A 19,796-nucleotide genomic window follows, 5' to 3' on the forward strand; every position below is an offset into this window, starting at 1 on the left:
CTGGTAATCCTAGCATATAGCAAAGTTCTCACTCTTTCTGGGTTTTCTCTATTGCAAAGATGGGGAACTTGTGGCCCTCCAGATGTTTGGGAGTTAGAATGCAACATCTGGCAGGCCCCAGGTTCCCACCCCACTTGCTACGCTTGCTGAGAAGTCATGTTCTCTGCTGCCAGATCTAAAACGGAAAAGGGAAGATTTTGCATGCTAGCGGTCGATTGTTTCATATATGTGTTCACACTTATCTTGCCAAACATCAGGGAGAGTCTGGTTTGCATTGGATGATTTAATGGTCTTGCCTTCGGGCTTAGGGACTGCACTTTTTGTGATCCTTCCAACAATAGGAACAATAAAGCTGAATCAAAAGCGAGATAAACTGAAAGGGGAAACAGTTCGTACCTCATCATTCTGGTAACAAATTGTCTGTCTGCTGATAGGGTCAGCAGTGCGACCGCCGAAGAAAGCCAGGCACAGCCCTACCATTAGGCATGGGGCTGTGTTCAAAGTATTGAGAATCTCCTTTTCCACCATTTACTGGGTGGGCGTGAAACAAAATCATGGGGAGGCGGAATTATATGCAATTTTCAGATAGTTCAGTTGCATACCCTCCAATTGCCCCTATTTGCCTGGGACATTCCCAGAATTACAGAAGCCATCCTGGCTTCTGATTTGATCCCAGAATGTCTCAGGGATAAACCAACACTGGTGCTTTCAGTGGCTCATGCAAGCTGGCTGACTCACACGAGAGCGTAGCACCAAAAGACCAATGAGTCCAACTCTTCATGTTGTCTCATCATATATATTGTAAATGGTTCCCATTCTCTTTTGAAGTCTTCGTTGTCCCTTTCATGTAATTTATCTGCTAATTTTGCTAATTCTGCATATTCCATAAGTTTTTCTTGTAGCTTCTGGTTTCTTAACAAAAGTTATTTTAAGCATTTTTATTCCCCATTTCATTGTATATCCTCTCCCAGAAAGCTTGCAGAACTTGGGAGAAATTCAGCCCAGTTTGCATTGAACGGTGAACTTACCTGATTTTTCACTTTTCGAAACAAGATGCAAACCGGCACACAGCATCCTTCGAAATACTCACTTCTCTGAATTTTGCAGTGCACTTCTCCATGAATAATGCATGCAAAAATGCATATAACCACACATAATAGTGAAAATAACAATCAATTACATTACTGGAACACTCTGTCACAAGAGACTAGGGCCCTGCGGGACTTGACATCTTTCCTCAGGGCCTGCAAGACAAAGCTGTTCCGCCTGGCCTTTGGTTTGGATTCCATCTGACCCTTATGTTGTTGTTGTTGTTGTTGTTGTTGTTGTTGTTGTTGTTGTTGTTGTTGTTGTTTTAGGGGAAACTGCTTTGCAAAGAAAGCATGTATATTAGGAGGAGGATGTTGCCTACAAGCATGTGTTCATCAGGAGAAATTTGCTGGTGCGTTTTCATGGGAACGCTTTAAAAAATGTAAAGTTGTGTGGAGAACTGAGCAGGGAAGATGAGAAATTGAAGTGGACAGATTCACTCATCCCTAGCAGTGACCCCCACCCCCTTCTCAAAAAATTTTGTGGAATTCCCACCTACAAGAAAGCAGCAGGAAATCGGTTTTTGCGAGGGGAGAATGTTTTTTAGAAGACTGAGGTGGGGAGTTTCATCTCAGTCTTTAAGCTCCATGGCCTCAGGCAGTGGATGAGGAGAAGAGGGTTAAGATGAGGGACAGTCCTCCAGAGCCCTCCTCGCAGCTACTTCCTTCTCCATTACTAGAGCTCTGGCTCTTCCCATCTTTCTAACAGAGCATAAATAACAAAAAAACCAACAAAAAAATCCCTCCAAATATGAACATGCTGCAATATATGTCAGAAGATGGAACCCTGGTTGAAAAACCATTTCGACTCATCCGTCTTTTTCAACCCCATCTGATTAATCTGGCATCCTTGCAGAGAGAGATAACACATCACTTCTGAGGAAATGTATCCAGACTCTTCACGTGTGTTTTTTGGAGCATTGCCTGCTATTAAGACGGGCAGGCCGAAGGAGAGGCCAACACACTCCCTGAAAGATGCATTTGATAGTAAGTGCTTCACCATATGAAATATGTTCTTAGGGTAACACACTACCACTTTTGTATTTTGGGGTCTTTTTTGCTGTGTGTGCAATGTTGTCTAGGGACCCTCACTGTTGTGCATCCATCGTCCATATTCAGTAGGCTCTGTGTTTGCCTGAGCTTGAGTCTGCACTAAAGATTCTGAGCTCCTGGGCTCTGATTCGATACATGACATCCAATCACAGAACATTTCAGGATTTGGGCCTCTGCCATTGGCTCTTAAACTCTGAGTCGTGATTCGCAGCTTGGAAGTTTAGACAGCCAATCACGTTGGGAGTGGGAGTGGCCCAGGCCTGCAGAAATGTATGTAAGCAGTTGCTTTGCCCCTGTTGTCTAGTTCTGTTAATTCGTTAAAGGTTCTTGCTGTTAACACTGTGTCTTGCCTCATGTGAACCCACCTACACTTCAGGTTGTCTCCTCTAGATGCCTTCTTCCACCATTTGTGGAAGGCCACGGACCACGTGAGGGTGTGGTGAGGGTGCCAGCTCAAACCACACACGCCACGAGTACTGCATTTGTTCTGTCCCCGTTATGCAACCTGGCACCACTGTTCCATTGTGGCAGTACGTTTCCAAGCACAATTCAAAGTGTTGGTGCTGACCTTTAAATCCCTAAACGGCCTCGGTCCAGTATACCTGAAGGAGCATCTCCATCCCCATTGTTCTGCTGGTGCCCTTATGGAAATCTGTCTCGCCAGAGTGGTGCATGCTCTGGTTATCTCCCGCTTGGACTACCGCAATGCGCTCTACGTGGGGCTAGCTTTGAAGGTGACCCAGAAACTACAACAAATCCAGAATGCAGCAGCTAGACTGGTGACTGGGAGTGGCCACCGAGACCACATAACACCGGTCCTGAAAGACCTACACTGGCTCCCAGTACATTTCTGAGCACAATTCAAAGTGTTGGTGCTGACCTTTAAAGCCCTAAACAGCCTCAGCCCAGTATACCTGAAGGAGCGTCTCCACCCCCATTGTTCTGCCCGGACACTGAGGTCCAGCACCGAGGGCCTTCTGGCGATTCCCTCCCTGTGAGAAGTGAGGTTACAGGGAACCAGGCAGAGGGCCTTCTTGGTAGTGGCACCCACCCTGTGGAATGCCCTCCCACCAGATGTCAAAGAGAAAAATAACTACCAAACTTTTAGAATACATCTAAAGGCAGCCCTGTTTAGGGAAGCTTTTAAGGTTTAATTTGACAGATCCCTGCCTCCCATTCTGGGTTTTAACAAATAGAGCCATCAGCAGGGATGTAAGAAGGCATCGTCTTCTGTTCCGTCCTTTGTTGGTTTCATGCATCGCTGTTTCCATTCAGCTGCAGTTCGTCTTCCCACAAAAATGCCGTTATTCGTCTTGCTGTGCACAGCGACAAAAATCATATAACTTATGTAATTGATTGCATACATTATATTGCCATTATGTTCTCCCACCCCATTTGCTTCAATCCAAAGAAAATGCAGTGCAGATGAGAGGAGAGAAACGTAAACAACTACAAAATCACCTTCATTTAGGGACTGAAAGCAACGCGGCAGCAAATACTGGTTGTATTCGCTGGATTGAGTTCCATTCTAGGCAGGGGATGAACAAGGAAACACAGTCCATTTCTACTACCATTTCCATTTCTGTTGGAATTCTCCAATATCCATAGCCATTGGTGCTCTGCTTGGACAATATGCAGCTATCCACAGTTCTGATCCAACCTTCAGCCAGAGAACGCAGCAAAGATGGTGACAAGGAGGATCTTGCATTACACCAGCCCTGCAAATAAATGCTGGGATTAATTAGGGTTTGGGGGTACACAGCATTCCTCCAGCATCCATTGGGTGCCTGGCAACAAGCTTTCCCAAAAATGAATCCGCTAACTATCAGAAAAAGTGGTGTCCCTGACTTTGAACTGAGAAGGAGGTCCGAGCCTACCTCAAAGCTGACCCAGATCCGTGTGTGGGCCAGCTGTGCTCGTTAAGGCACTCTGCACATGTTCATATTAAATTTTCTTGTGCTATGACTGCATGCATTGTTCCAGGACTGAGAAAGGACCTTGCAAATAGATTTGGCATTTGTGTGGCTTTAGCCCCAGCTTGGATTAAGCCCCGGCTTCAGCGAGCCATAAATTTGCCTCTTGATTTTCAATTAAAGCTTAAACTTGATTCGATTCTAATTTCCTTCTCTCAGCTCTGGCTTGAGCCTTTAATCCTACCCAATAAAAACCTCCCCCCCAAATTTATATCGCCTTCATGTTTAGACTCACAGCCTCCGCCACATTCAACTTCCTTTAAGACAGCTCTTTTTTCATTCACGTGCTGCACTCTCTCCCAACAGATCAATCTTCCTATACCCCCTTTTTCACCCTGAGTTTCATAGCTAGACTAAGCATCCTGATAAGCTCTGTTTACCATTTTTGGCACTGGATGAGACAGCCGGTCTACCCTTTCTATAAATGGAAACGTGTCTACAAGCCAGGCAGTCTTCAGAGCACCAAGGCAATGCCAGACATCTTCAGATCCTAAGATAAGAGTGGGGGCAGAATCCTGCCTCTTCCTTGCCAGACGGGCAGCTGCATGCATGTGCGATCGGTTGATAGTTAATTGAGCAAAGCAGGGCCGGCCCACCTATAAGGCAATGTGAGGCAACTGCCTCAGGCAGCAGAATCCACAGGGGCAGCAGATCCCAGTCTAGTGGTTTACTCCCCCCCACACCCCTGATGTCAATCTTCATTCCCTCTTTCTTCCCTGGTGGCGAAGGGGGCGTCATTTTGCGGTTCACCTCAGGTGCGGAAATGTTTTGGGCTGGCCCTGGAGCAGAGTAGCCCTAAGGCCTATCGCTTGTGCCTCTGGCTTGCTGTTCTCACTCTCCTGCTAGTAAAAGGTAAAATATAAAGGACCTCTGGATGGTTAAGTCTAGTCAAAGGTGACTATGGGGTTGCGGCGCTCATCTTGCTTTCAGGCCAAGGGAGCCGGAGTTTGTCCACAGACAGCTTTCAGGGTCATGTGGCCACCAGGACTAAACCGCTCCTGGTGTAATGGGACACTGTGATGGAAACCAGAGCGCACGGAAAAACCTTCCCATCGCAGAGGTACCCATTTATCTACTTGCACTGGCATGCTTTTGAACTGCTAGGTTGGCAGGAGCTGGGACAGAGCAACAGGAGCTCAGCCCATCGCAGGCGGGGATTTCAACCGCCAACCTTCCAATCGGCAAGCCCAAGAGCTCAGTGGTTTAGGCCACAGCGCCACCTGCATCCTGCCCATGTCTCCTGCTAGTACTGAAGCTCTTAAGCAGGAACAGTGAGCGCCTGGAAACTTCTTCAAAGAAAGACCAGTGTGAGCATCAGTGCCAGCCTATGTCCTTTTAAAATGTGTTGGGTTGGGGGGGTATTGGAGTGTTGTTGTTGTTGTTATTTTGATTATGTATTTTGTGGTTTTATATTCTGATTTTATTCTGTGAACCGCCCTGAGACCTGAGGGTATAGGGTGGTATATAAATTCACTGAATGAATGAATGAATGAATAGCGTTTTCTTCACCCAACTAATGGCAAGACCCTGCAAACAAATCAGATTGTATGTTCAATAAAAGCCAAGTACTTAGGCTGCGTTGGTTGTTCTGTGAACTGCTTTGAGCACAGATGTTTTTGTGGGAAACTATAAATAAACTGATTAGGACTCAATTCAGAGTGCTGGTTCTGACCTATAAAGCCTTAAACGACTCAGGACCGCAATACCTCAAGGACTGCCTCTTTCCATATGAACCTACCTGGACCCTGAGATCATCTTCTGTGGCCCTCCTTCGTGTGCCTCCTCCTTGAGAGGTCCAGAGGGTTGCAACACGAGACAGTAGCGCCCCATCTATAGAATGCTCTCCCCAGGGAAGTTTGCCTGGCACTTTCATTATACACCTTCCTTATACAGTGGTACCTCGGGTTAAGGACTTAATTCGTTCCGGAGGTCTGTTCTTAACCTGAAACTGTTCTTAACCTGAGGTACCACTTTAGCTAATGGGAACTCCCGCTGCCGTCGCGCAATTTCTGTTCTCACCCTGAGGTAAAGTTCTTAACCTGAGGTACTATTTCTGGGTTAGCGGAGTCTGTAACCTGAAGTGTCTGTAACCCGAGGTACCACTGTTCCTTTTTAACCAGGCCCTTGGTTGATCTTATTGTCATCCAATACCCTAATTTCAGAATGTGGCTCTTTTTGATGTGTATTTTTATTGGGTCATTGTTTTTTGTGTGATTTTATATGTTGTGGTCTTGTCTGTGAACCGCCCTGAGACCTCCCGGTATAGATAAAAGTAAAGGGACCCCTGACCATTTGGTCCAGTTGTGACCGACTCTGGGGTTGCGGCGCTCATCTCACTTTATTGGCCGAGGGAGCCGGCGTACAGAGGTCATGTTACCAGCATGACTAAGCCGCTTCTGGCGAACCATAATAGCGCACGGAAATGCAGTTTACCTTCCCGCCGGAGCGGTACCTATTTATCTACTTGCACTTTGACGTGCTTTCGAACTGCTAGGTTGGCAGGAGCAGGGAATGAGCAACGGGAGCTCAACCCATCGCGGGGATTCAAACCGCCGACCTTCTGATCGGCAAGCCCTAGGCTCTGCGGTTTAACCCACAGAGCCACCCGCATCCCACCTCCCGGTATAGGGTGGTGCATAAATTGAATATAAAATAATAATAAATAATAGGACTCTGGCTTCGGGCGCACGGACCAGAGGCCCAAGAAGTCAGGAGCTCTTGAGCTTCTTTGCCCTTCCTCCAGCTGCATTGTCCCCCTTGCTGTGTTCACAGCGACAGCGAGGTGATATCAAATCTCCCCACCCCAGCGGCCACATGGGGAGGGAGAAGGGCGTTCCCAACCCATCGGGAACAGATCAAGGAATGTCGCTGTAGCATCTCCTTTCGACAAGGATTCCGATGGCTTCCTTCCCCTCTGTCGGCGAGGAGGCCTTTCCTCACCTCGACAATGCCGTCGTGGTAATCTCCAATCTTTCTCTCTGCCTTTTTGTTTTTGGTGAAAGGTGGGGCGGCCGGGTTGTGGGAGGGAAGGGTCAGGTTACAAAATTGCGCCCATCTCGTCCCAGAGTCCCTTTTTTCTCTGCGGCTATCTGGACATCTTTCTCCGCCAGCTAAGATTCCCCCCTCAGACAATGGAGCATCAGCTTGCCGCGGAAAGTTCAGGTTCTCTCGAACAAGGGGATGTCAGTGGCCTTCTCTCTTTGATCCATTCTGCAGGAGCCGCAGGGAAGGGGCAGGGAGAGGAGTGAGATCTGGAAGATACTACTGTCTGAGAACAGACTGGGCTGGAAAGAGGTCATATAGGTAGAAAGAAGAGACTATTCATTATCAACCCAGGATGCCACGACTATCACCAGCATTCTTATTTATTGTGGCTTTTAAAAAACCACACATAAATTATTTATTCTTTTCAAATTTATACATTTCACCAATTTTACCATCATCTTAACATTTCAAATCTTGACTTCCTTCCCCCTCTTTCCGCAGTTTCTTAATTATTTTTTTTAATATCCAAATCAACTTAATTTGCTCATTTATCCATTCACTTTAAATATATACTTATAAGACAGCCGGTTATCACAATAATCCTGCCAAAGTTCTTATCTGTTTACAATTTATCTGTAAATATTCAACAAACTATTTCCATTCTTTTATATATAAAAAAGTTTGTTATCTTGATTGGTTATTCTTCCAGTAAGGTTTCGCCATTTCTGCACACTCCATAAATTTTTGTATCCATTCTTCCTTTGCTGGGACTTCTGTTTCTTTCCATTTTGGGGCAAGTAACATTCTTGCTGCTGTAATAGCATACGTAAATAAATTTAGGTAGTAAATTTAGGTAATTCCCAAAAGAAAAGCTTTTGGTTGTTTGTTTTACAAACGTTGTTTTAAACATCCTTTTCAATTCGTTATACATCATTTCCTAGGAAACTTTAACCTTACTACAAGACCACCACATCTGATAAAAAGAACCTTCTTTCTCTTTACATTTCCAACACTTATTTGATTTAGATGTATACATTTTTGCCAATTTACTCGGCGTTAGATACCATCGATACGTCACTTTCATATAATTTTCTCTTAAACTGTAAGGTAAAGGGACCCCTGACCATTAGGTCCAGTCGTGGCCAACTCTGGGGTTGTGGCGCTCATCTCGCTTTATTGGTCGAGGGAGCCGGCGTACAGCTTCTGGGTCATGTGGCCAGCATGACGAAGCCGCTTGTGGCAAACCAGAGCAGCGCACGGAAATGCCGTTTACCTTCCTGCCAGAGCGGTACATATTTATCTACTTGCACATTGATGCGTTTTCGAACTGCTAGGTTGGCAGGAGCAGGGACCAAGTAATGGGAGCTCACCCCGCCATGGGGATTCGAACCGCCGACCTTCTGATCAGCAAATCCTATGCTCTGTGGTTTAACCCGCAGCGCCACCTGTATCCATATTCCATGATCGTTCCCATGCTTCCATGTCTGTAATATATAATATAGACATAGTTATGGCTTTGTTATATCTTTTAAGCCAGCATAGTGTTGGTAGGGATGAGCTCTGGCTCAACGGTAGAGCACCAAGGCCGCAGGTTCAAATCCTGGCATCTCTAGGTAAGTCTTGGAGACAGAACTCCGTCCAAAATCCTGGGTAACTGCAACCAGTCAGAGTAACAATTCCCATGGACTTTCCTTCTCTCCTTTCTGGGTCCTTATATTAACTTTTCCCCCTCCTGCACCTTCTCTGTTAATCCAGTTCTATTTAATCCCCATTACAACCACAGCCCAACATTAACTACAAGTGTCATTCCAATCCTACTAATAATGTTTACAATGACTTTTTTAGATAAATTATATATTTTCCCCATTCCTTTTTTAAATGTTGGTCTTCCTGATTCCTAATTATTCTGGTCATTTTGGGCATTTCAGCATCGTCCAACAATTTAATCTGCCATTCTTCTCTGATAGGGACTGTGTCTTCTTTCCATCTCTGGGCTAATAACATCCGAGCAGCAGTGGTCACATACATAAATAGTCTCTTCTGGTCCTTTGGTATTTCAGCACCTAAAATTCCTAGGAAAAAAAGGCTTTGGGTTTTCTTTTTTTAGAAAAGGTTATTTCAAACATTCCCCCCCCCCCCAATTCATTATATATCATCTCCCAAAATTATTTTAGCACCTTACAGATCCACCACATGTGGTAAAAGGTGTATTGATATGAGGCAGGTTCCTATGTTTATTCATTCATGAATGCCAGAATAGGACCTGTGAGATCTGGGTTCAAATCCTAACTCAGCTGTGAACCCCGCGGGGTGACCTTGGGCCACTCGCAACCTCTCAGCCTCACCTACCCCACAAGGTTGTTGTGGAGAGATATTCATGTATGATAGTTTGAGTTCCAGCTTGAGGAAAGGCGGGGTGTAAATGTGATAATGGAGGAATGAGGAAGCAAAGCTCAACGGCTATAGGTCTCAAGTCCATTCCTCAACATCTCCAGCTAAAAGGATCAGCTAGCAAGGTGGCAGGAAGCAAACTTATTCCCTATTACGCTGCTGCCAACCTCAGTCAGAACAAGACTGTACAGGGCTGCATGAAGAAATAGTCTGATCTGGTGCAAGCCAACAGCCTAACACGACGTTAGCATATACAGTGGTACCTCAGGTTACATACGCTCCAGGTTACATACGCTTCAGGTTACAGACTCTGCTAACCCAGAAATAGTGCTTCAGGTTAAGAACTTTGCTTCAGGATGAGAACAGAAATCATGCGGTGGCAGCAGGAGGCCCCATTAGCTAAAGTGGTACCTCAGGTTGAGAACAGTTTCAGGTTAAGAACGGACCTCCGGAACGAATTAAGTACTTAACCCGAGGTACCACTGTAATGCATACAAGCTGGAAATGCCAGAGGGTACTTTGATGGAGAGGGGAGAGCACATTTTACATAAGCCCACTGTACAGTCATATCTTGGAAGTCGAATGGAATCCGTTCCGGATGTCCGTTTGACTTCCAAAGCATTTGACTTCCAAAGCGTGGCTTCTGATTGGATGCAGGAAGCTCCTGCAGCCAATCGGAAGCTGTGGAAGCACCATTGAACGTTTGGCTTCCAAAAAAAATTCCAAAACAGGAACAGTCACTTCCTGGTTTCGATCGTTCCGGAGCCAAAACATTCAAGAACTAGGCTGTTCGAAAACCAAGGTATGATTGTATATCAGTGTTAGAATGAGCATTCATATAGGAAGTAAACCCATTGGCCTGGCCTTTATACATTTAAAGGGTATACTATTATTTATGTACTTAGTTCCTGCACTTGTTACACTAACGATGTGCGGCACCTCGGGCTCCTTGAAGGAAAGTTAGAATATAAATGAAATAATAATGAACAAATAATTGTTGTATTTTATGTATTATTTTAAAAATCAGCGAGCCAGTGTTTTGTTGCTATGAGTGGGGGAAAGCTATCCATCCCCTCCCTTTGCTATAGAATTTGTACATCGTATCTTAGGCTGGGGTGGGGGCATTTTTTTGGGGGGGGGGACTATTTCATTTGACCATCCCTTGTGTGCTTGCTCACTTGTCAAGCTCCTATTTCACTCGCCAGTTGTCGCCCCCCCGCCCCATTTACAAAGTTCTCAAAATAACTCTCCTCATTGATACAGGAAGCCATTATTAGTAACAAAACATTGGTCCAGGAAAGGGGGGAGCAAAGCCGTCTCTCTCCAGACAGAGGTATCCCCAGCAGGCGAGGCTGTGAAAACAAAAACCGAGAAAATGGGATTTTAATTAAATATATTGATGAATGAGATTTCAAATCTTACTGAAACGTTCACAGAAACAGAGAAGGGAATAAATCGGCCTCTGAAAAAGCCACCCTGGTGCTTTGATTTGGCTTCGGGGCGGGAGGAGAAAGGGGAACAGCTCCCAGCCCCCTTTATGAAAGCTGCCTTGCATTGAGTGGCACTATTGCCCCAGTGGAAGATTGGTAGGGCAAAAGGCAGGGAGCTGAACAGTAGGTGGCACCAATGACAAACAGAGCCAATGGATTCTCTAGCTTCTTGTTCTCCCTCCTCCCTGCAGAGTTCTGCAAGGGGCAACACCTGAGACTGAGGAGGTGGAAGATGACATGCAGTGTCACTTTCTGGACCGGTTGTGTCAGGCAGCAGAGGAACCAACACCTACGGCAGGTTGCCAGGAATGGATAAGACAAGGAAAAGTCCTTACCATCTGCTTTTTATTCAATATTTACAGAGAGTGGCTTGGAATGCAGCCTTTTGGAATAATGGCATTGTCCCAAGTGACCCCCTTTTTCTCCCACTTCCTCATTTGTCACCTTCTCCCCTACAGGTGGCGCTGAGGGCCCTTTGCTTCTGAGCCCTTTGCTCTCCTGCTTTCAATGCTCGCCGGGTTCTGGGAGAGGTGGGGTCTGGAATGCTTTCTAAAGGTACCAACGGGACCGCCTCTCCTGGTATGCCCCACGGAGGACCTTAAGGTCCATATATAGCAACACCCTAGAGGTCCTGGGCCCTAAGGAAGTTAGATTAGCCTCAACCAGAGCCAGGGCCTTCTCAACACTGGCTCCGGCCCGGTGGAACGGTCTGCCTCATGAGACCAGGGCCCTGCGGGATCTGATCTCTTTCCACAGGGCCTGTAAGAGTTGTTCCACCTGGCCTTTGGCTCAGAATCAGTTTGATTCTCTCCCCTTCTTTCTTTTCCCTTTCTCCTCCTATGAAGAGATTGCTCCCGAATTGTTTTAATGTTGTATCTTAATCTTTTAAATTGTATTTTAATCAACTTGTTTTTTATTATTGGTTGTTAGCCGCCCTGAGCCCGGTCTTGGCTGGGGAGGGCGGGGTATAAATAAAAAATATTATTATTATTATTATTATTATTATTATTATTATTATTATTATTGACACTCTGTCCATCAGCTGTTGCCCTCCTGGTGCTTCCTCTTCGTCGTCGTCCTCTCCCATTATTTCTCAGCTTTCCCCCTCATCTGTCTCTGAGCTGTGACCTTCCTCAAACCCCTGTTGTAATTCTGAACTGTCTTCTTCTTCTCTGGAAGGGTCAGGCTGGGGAGGCAGTCTCCACCATTCCTCCTCTGCCCAGTCCCTAACAGGTTGTAAATAAGAAGGCAGGCAGTTGGGGGCAGGCTGAAGTGGGCGGGGCAGTCCTCCATTTGCCCACCAGTTGGAGAACAGAACCTGAACCTTTGCCAAAGGTGTCATGGGCTTTGAAGACACTCGAACTCAGGACGTAAGGGAGAAACACGCTAAGAGGAAGGCACGCTTGGCAAATCCACACCGTGATCAACTCACACCTGGAAACCAATGTCCCTACTGTGGAAGGATGTGTGGATCCAGAATTAACTCACTGTTAAAACCGTGTTCATGGAAGACAATCTTACTCGGCTACGAGGGGTCTCCAAAGAAAGAAGATCTCCATGGTCTCAGGCAGCAGTGGCAGCACAGCCATGCTAGACACACAATCTTTTCGAAGAATGTCAATTTTCTGATACCAGAATTCGACCTACTAAATCAATACTTATGTTTCAGCTGTGCCTACTTGTTTCTACCTGGCCTTGGTAAATAACAATCCCTCTTTCTTTCTTTCTTTAGTTCAGGAAAGTCCACAGTGTTGTTCTTGTTTAGTCATTTAGTCGTGTCCAACTCTTCGTGACCCCATGGACCAGAGCACGCCAGGCACTTCTGTCTTCCACTGCCTCCCGCAATTCATGCTGGTACCTTCGAGAACACTATCCAACCATTTCGTACTCTGTCGTCCCCTTCTCCTTGTGCCATCCATCTTTCCTAACATCAGGGTCTTTTCCAGGGAGTCTTCCCTAGGTCCACATAGAAAAAGCTATGGTTTTCCCAGTGGTGATGTATGGAAGTGAGAGATGGACCATAAAGAAGGCTGATCGCCGAAGAACTGATGCTTTTGAATTCTGGTGCTGGAGGAGAGAGTCCCATGGACTGCAAGAAGATCAAACCTATCCACTCTTAAGAAAATCAGCCCTGCGTGCTCACTGGAAGGACAGATCGTGAAGCAGAGGCTCCAATACTTTGGAGAAGACTCCCTGGAAAAGTCCACAGTAAACATCCCCAAATCTGTTTGATGGCAGCCTTTCAAGGAAGACAATCAGATCAGCTGCAGAATTCAACATTTTACGGTTGTCTTGCATCTTACATGGCAGTTATGTTCCGGGGATGGTGCGTATACACAAAAACATATATACAGTCGTACCTCGGAGGTCAAACGCCTTACGACATGGCTGTTTTGGCTCCTGAACACTGCAAACCTGGAAGTGAGTGTTCTGGTTTGCAAACGTTCTTTGGAACCCAAACGTTCGACGGGGCTTCCGAGGCTTCCGATTGGCTGCAGAAGCTTCCTGCAGCCAATTGCAAGCTGCACCTTGGTTTCAGAACGTTTTGGAAGTCAAACGGACTTCCGGAACGGATTCCGTTCACTTCCGAGGTACGACTGTAGTCAAATCACGCCCTTTGAACCATTCCTTCTGATACCCTGTGAGTCTTATCCCCGCAAGCAAGGCAGAGAGCTTTGAAGGTCTCAGCCTTGCTTCCTGAGGTCCTCAAGTGCACTGCCTGAGTAGGGGTGACCATGTGTCCTGATTTACAGAGGACAGTCCTCTATTTGAAGGGCTGTCTTCTGTTCCAATCGGGACGCAGGTGGCGCTGTGGGTTAAAGCCTCAGCGCCTAGGACTTGCCGATCGAAAGGTCGGCGGTTCGAATCCCTGCGGCGGGGTGCGCTCCCGCTGCTCGGTCCCAGCGCCTGCCAACCTAGCAGTTCGAAAGCACCTCCGGGTGCAAGTAGATAAATAGGGACCGCTTACCAGCGGGAAGGTAAACGGCGTTTCCGTGTGCGGCTCTGGCTCGCCAGAGCAGCGATGTCACGCTGGCCACGTGACCCAGAAGTGTCTCCGGACAGCGCTGGCCCCTGGCCTCTTAAGTGAGATGGGCGCACAACCCCAGAGTCTGTCAAGACTGGCCCGTACGGGCAGGGGTACCTTTACCCTTTTACCTTACTTCTGTTCCAAGGGCTGCCTGCTCCAAGTCTGGTTTAAAAATAAAAAGTGGGCAGGACTGAAGCTACCCATCAACCAACCTGGATAGCTGAGTTGGTTTGAGCGTGGTGCTGACAACACCAGTGCTTCAGGTTCGATCCCCATAATGGACAGCTGCATATTCCTGCATTGTAGGGGCTTGGACTAGATGCCCTTGGGTCCCTTCTAACTGTGATTCTATGAGATAAGCTGCCTGGACAGCAGACTGTGTAGGCACCATGGTGGCCACCGTGACCTGCATTTCTCTTTAAATTATAGTAATGGCAAGAGCACCTCTAGGTACGTGCAGAGTGCCTACCTTTCATATTCAACTAAGGGGGGGGGGGAAACCTGGAAATTAAATGATGGATCTGGAGTGCCAAATCAAAGGTGATAATTCCCAAGCAAACTCAAAATCTGGACCCTGTTTTTCCTTGACTTAAACGGCTCCCGTCCTGAATAAATTCCACCATCAAAGTCAGGGTGTAAGGCTGACAAGCCAAACATGTTTGCTTAAAAGGCCCTGCAAGGCTAACTGTAGCTCTCTCTCCCTCTCTCTCTCTGAGAATCTGGTCTGAGTTTAGAGCTTACATTAAAACCCCAAAGTCAAGCAACTTTCACATGGTTTCGGGTTTCTCCGCAAAACTTTTAGCCCTTCACACGCAGACATGCAGAGAGAATGAAAGGAGGGCTTTTTAAAACATCAGAAGTAATTAATTCACAATGGAAGGAAAAAACCTTCCCTACTCCCCTCTGGTGTGACAAGTCTGGGGATCAAGAGGGCCTAAAATGCACTTAAAGATTTAACTTGTGTTTATGCTTTTAAAAAAAAAAAGTATATGAAATTTCCTGCTTTTAGGAGGGAAGAAAACTTTTCTATCCAAGGCTGGGATGGATCAGATCTGAAAAAAGGGCTCCTAATAGGGACTCAAACATTCTGCAATAACAAAAAAGAACCACATTTTGTAAGGCTTCATTCAGGCTGGAGCTCACCATAGCTCAGAGACCTTGCCTTTGTTGTTGCTGTTTAGTCGTTTAGTCGTGTCCGACTCTTCGTGTCCCCATGGACCAGAGTACGCCAGGCACTCCTGTCTTCCACTGCCTCCCGCAGTTTGGTCAGACTCATGTTAGTAGCTTCGAGAACACTATCCAACCATCTTGTCCTTTGCTGTCCCCTTCTCCTTGTGCCCTCCATCTTTCCCAACATCAGGGACCTTGCCTTACATACCATATATTTAAAGCACATGGCTTTCTTCCCCCAAGAATTCTGGGAGTTGTAGTTTATCCCTCACAGAGCTACACTCCTAGCACCCTTAACAAACTATGGTTCCTGGGTTTTGAGGGCTAGTCTGCATACCGTCCTGAGGGACGCAGGTGGCACTGTGGGTTAAACCACAGAGCCTAGGACTTGCCGATTAGAAGGTCGGTGGTTCGAATCCCTGTGACGGGGTGAGCTCCCGTTGCTCGGTCCCTGCTCCTGCCAACCTAGCATTTCAAAAGTATGTCAAAGTGCAAGTAGATAAATAGGTACCGCTCCAGCGGGAAGGTAAACGGCATTTCCGTGCGCTGCTCTGGTTAATGGTCAGGGGTCCCTTTACCTTTACTGCATACCATCCAACAGGTTGCAGGCCACAACTGGGGTGCGCGTCTTCTAGGATGCTCTCCCAGGCAAGTCGTGTGACTTGCGCAAGAGCACAGAGCTCAAAAACAGGTGCCCCAATCAGGACAGTTGTGGAATATGGAGTCTCTGTGTCTGCTTTAAATGTGCTTTAAGCATCTGGTGTTTATGCAGCCTAAGATCGATTCTTCGTTTGGACTCATCATGCTCCAAACCATGTCGTCCAAATGGTTCCTGCATCGCTCAGTAGTAGTAGTAATAATAATAATAATTTATTATTTATACCCTGCCCATCTGGCTGGGATTCCCCAGCCACTCTGGGAGGCTCCCAACAGAATATTAAAAACGCGATAAAACATCAAACATTAAAAACTTCCCTAAAGAGGGCTGCCTTCAGATGTCTTCTAAATGTGAGATAGTTGTTTATTTCTTTGACATCTGGTGGGAGGGCGTTTCACAGGGTGGGTGCCACTACCGGGAAGACCCTCTGCCTGGTTCCCTGTAACCTCACTTCTCAGAGTGAGGGAACCGCCAGAAGGCCTTCGGAGCTGGACCTCAGTGTCCGGGCAGAACGATGGGGGTGGAGACGCTCCTTCAGTGTCCCAGGAGCAAGGAGGTGTACGCATACCCTCCAAGTGTCCCAATTTCGCAGGGGAAAGGGCTTCTAATTTGATCCAGCAACCTTTTTAAGCCGTGGGCCGGTCCACCATCCCTCAGACCATGTGGTGGGCCGGACTATTTTTTTGGGGGGGGGGATGAATGAATTCCTATGCTCCTCAAATAATCCAGAGATGCATTTTAAATAAAAGCACACATTCTGCTCATGTAAAAACATGCTGATTCCCGGAACGTCCACGGGCCAGATTTAGAAGGCGATTGGGCCACATCCAGCCCCCGGGCCTTAGGCTGCCTACCCCTGATTTAAATTATAATCATTCTTTCAAAATTTGCATCCATACATATAACTTTGGCCTCTGCAAATGTTATGCAAATGTGTGTCTTCTTCTGTCCTCTTTTGCTGGCCAAGTGTAAGCAGCCTCCCTAACTCAATCACCCCAGAGAACTACGTTTCCCAGGCTGCCTGGCACCTGAGATGTTGGCGCATTAGTGTTCAAGGTGCCTGGTAAGGTCCAGATTCAGATGTCATGCTGCAGGATAAGAAAATGGCGTGTGCTTTGTAACGTCGCCAAGCACCACGGGCAAGATAAGCTCATGTTCTGAGGAAAGCAATTACGAACTTTGGCGCCATCACTACTTAAAAGCACACCAGCGGGGACATTTTGGGCAATATAATCTCCGCTGTATGGAAGAACATGCCTTTGAACCACGCTGTGAATTCTCTCCCACTCCCATGAAACCTTTAAATGGTGCCCTCGTTGCTCTCGCTGATAAGATCTACTGTACGAAGAATGCAACATCTAACATTTTGGAATCGGAGACGTAATCTCAGCGCTGGTAATTTAGTTAGTTTTATGAGATGCTTTATAATGTTTATAGCTCCCCCCCCCCTCCTCAATTATTCTGTTATATACCTTTGGGGAGGAGGGGATATTGAAAGATATAAAAGATAAGCGCACCAATCTTATGGCCCCCATAGCATCAGGGCTGCCGATTGCAATGGCATTAACTTTTGTGCAATGAAGTCGCGATCGAAGGCTCTCCCAGCGGCAGAGTCAACAGCCAAATGATATCGCCCTGAGCAAAAGATAACATAGTAATATTGACAGACAGCAAATGCAAATGATGAGTTGAGGAATACAGGAGGACTGGCAAGGGAATGCCACCAGGATCAGAAGGCTGGTGTGCACCAAAAGTGTGTGAAATGTTAAGGATAGTAGCAGAGGCTATATTGATTAAATATTATCTTTCCTTCATTCATGCTAGTGAGTCATGTAGCAGAGTGGATTCCCTTCAATACAGCAGGAAGCTAGCTTGCAGATTCATTTGAATCTCTTTAGGTAAGAAATCCAGTCTGGCTTGATCAGACTGGATTATTCCTGGTGTCCCCTTTGATCCCTCTTAAAAGAACAAAGACACAAGAGGCTTACCTTAAAGGTAACAAGATGTTTACTCACATTCAGTTCACGGTGTGATCCCTGAAGGCAGGCTTTAGCTTGTAGTTACAGAACATAGTGTGAGTTCAGTGTGGTGTAGTGGTTAAGAGCGGTAGACTCGTAATCTGGTCTATTCTTCCATTAGCTTTCATAGGCAACAGACGTATGAAGTGTCATTTTGAGTTCTAGACGTTATAGACAATGACACAGGAGGGGGTGGGGCTGTAAATGTGAGATCCAAAGGAAGAGAATTATTATTATTATTATTATTATTATTATTATTATTATTATTATTATTTTATACCCCACCCATCTGGCTGGGTTTCCCTAGCCACTCTGGGCGGCTTCCAACAGAACATTAAAAACACGATAAAACATCAAACATTAAAAACTTCCCTAAACAGGGATGCCTTCAGATGTCTTCTAAAAGTCAGATTTCAGTTCATTTCCTTGACATCTGATAGGACGACATTCCACAGAGCGGCGCCACTACTGAGAAGGCCCTCTGCCTGGTCGAAATGTGCAAAAGTGTAGCTCCTCACTCACCAAAACTTAAAATGAATTGTACTGATAACGCAGGCATCCTGGCATTGCCAAGTCAATTAACACATGCAGCATGCTAAAAATCCATTGTGCCTATTCAGTCCCCAAATGACAGCACCGAGCCTCTTGAAGAATTGTAAATCAGAGGTTTTCCATGGCATTCTCTCTTTGAAGTGCCTTTGTCCCAGTACCACCAACTTAAAGTCATTTACAGTAATCTAGGACGTCAAAATGTTTACACACTGGTTTGTCAATACGGCCATTTCTGATGTCAGATTGGCATCTGTTTATTCTTCTGCCATGGAACTGGCCTGTTTGCCCTGCGCATATTTCAGAAGGGTATTTTTGGCAAATGCTGTCCGTTTCCCATGGTAACCAAAGAGATGCCCTCTCCTGCTGTTGCTCCCCAGCAACCAGTACTCAGAAGAACGCAGCCTCTATAACCATCATGACAAGCAGGCGTTGATAGCCTTATCCCACATCGACGAAACGCACACATGTTGCCCAGCTCTACAAGGGAAGTCTTGAAGGCATGAAACTTATTTGAAAGGTGTGAAAGTTATTTGAAAATGAAAAAAAGGACAGATGCAACTAGGGATGCCAGAAGGCAGTGATTTCCATTCCGATCTGTATTGTTCTCAGTCAGTGCTGTTTCCATTCCACTGCAGTCCCATTTCCGCCAAATATTATGTTATTCGCCTTTCTGTCCATTATTTAACGTCAGTTGCAAAACTTACATAACTTTCAGTCATTTCAGCGTAAAGGATATGTAGAAAAACACCTCCCCTATTATTAATTGCATATCATTTGCAGACTTAAAAAACATTGTGGGAAATCAGCCCTGTTTGCTCGACTGATTTCCATCCCTGGCCACAGAGGGACACACGAGTTGCAGCAATTTCCGCTTCCTTTTCTGTTTGTGTTGGAAGTCTCTGACATCTTGATGCAAGTCCCTGGAGTCAAAAATACGCGCTGCACCTATCACCAAGTAGAGAAATGCCTCTGAATAGGGCAACTCTCCCTCTGCTGCTCATCAGATGGACTATGACTCTTCTCTCATTTACGTTTTGCCATCAGCTCCTGCCCTACAAAATTAGAAGTACCATATTTTTTGCTCTATAAGACTCACTTTTTCCCTCCTAAAAAGTAAGGGGAAATGTGTGTGCATCTTATGGAGCGAATGCAGGCTGCGCAGCTATTCCAGAAGCCAGAACAGCAAGAGGGATTGCTGCTTTCACTGTGCAGCGATCCCTCTTGCTGTTCTGGCTTCTGAGATTCAGAATATTTCTTTTCTCATTTTCCTCCTCCAGAAACTAGGTGCGTTTTTTGGTCTGGTGTGTCTTATAGAGCGAAAAATACAGTATATCTAGAAGCAGAAACAACTGAGTTATCCAGGAATAACTTCACAGCCATCTTTTCGGCT

The 19,796-nt window shown here is 46.1% G+C and overlaps 1 long non-coding RNA gene across 1 annotated transcript in view; it reads right to left on the minus strand.

Moving 5' to 3' along the window:
- Positions 1-5,250, minus strand: part of LOC310830330 — a 371,459-nt gene extending 366,209 nt beyond the window's left edge. The window contains exon 1 of the long non-coding RNA XR_014557591.1: positions 5,179-5,250. This is a non-coding gene — a long non-coding RNA (uncharacterized lncRNA). The remainder of the gene's footprint in view (positions 1-5,178) is intronic.
- Between the last annotated feature and the right edge of the window lie 14,546 nt (positions 5,251-19,796).

This window comes from Podarcis gaigeae, assembly GCF_964106915.1.
Source record: "Podarcis gaigeae genome assembly, chromosome: 13".
In the NCBI taxonomy this organism is placed as follows: Eukaryota; Metazoa; Chordata; class Lepidosauria; order Squamata; family Lacertidae; genus Podarcis; species Podarcis gaigeae.